The sequence below is a fragment of the Corvus brachyrhynchos genome, unplaced genomic scaffold (genome assembly GCF_000691975.1).
Source record: "Corvus brachyrhynchos isolate BGI_N302 unplaced genomic scaffold, ASM69197v1 scaffold60, whole genome shotgun sequence".
Classification (NCBI taxonomy): domain Eukaryota; kingdom Metazoa; phylum Chordata; class Aves; order Passeriformes; family Corvidae; genus Corvus; species Corvus brachyrhynchos.
This window is the reverse complement of record NW_008236767.1, coordinates 5,668,485-5,668,792: the sequence shown is the minus strand read 5'-3', so window position 1 is coordinate 5,668,792 and position 308 is coordinate 5,668,485.

Genomic DNA, 308 nt, shown 5'->3' with positions numbered 1-308 from the left:
GAGGTGGGGCAGGGGACGCGGCGGGGTGTCGGGAAGCGAGTGCCCCTGTGCCCCAGAGCGAACATCATGAGGGGAGCGAGCCTCCTCTAAAAGTTACAGCTAAATAAAAGCCTGTTAGTCTGAGAGGCAAAAAAGGTTGTCTTGTGCCATCAAAAGCCAAAAAACCATTTTGAACTCCAAAAATCCGCTGTAAGCAGCTTCTAGGGTCCATTGGCGGCTTGGTTGAGAGAAACAAAGAACAAGTAAGCTTATCTTTCAACGTTTCTTTTCTTTTAAGAATGATTTACTAGCCTGGTGAAAAGTGAAAT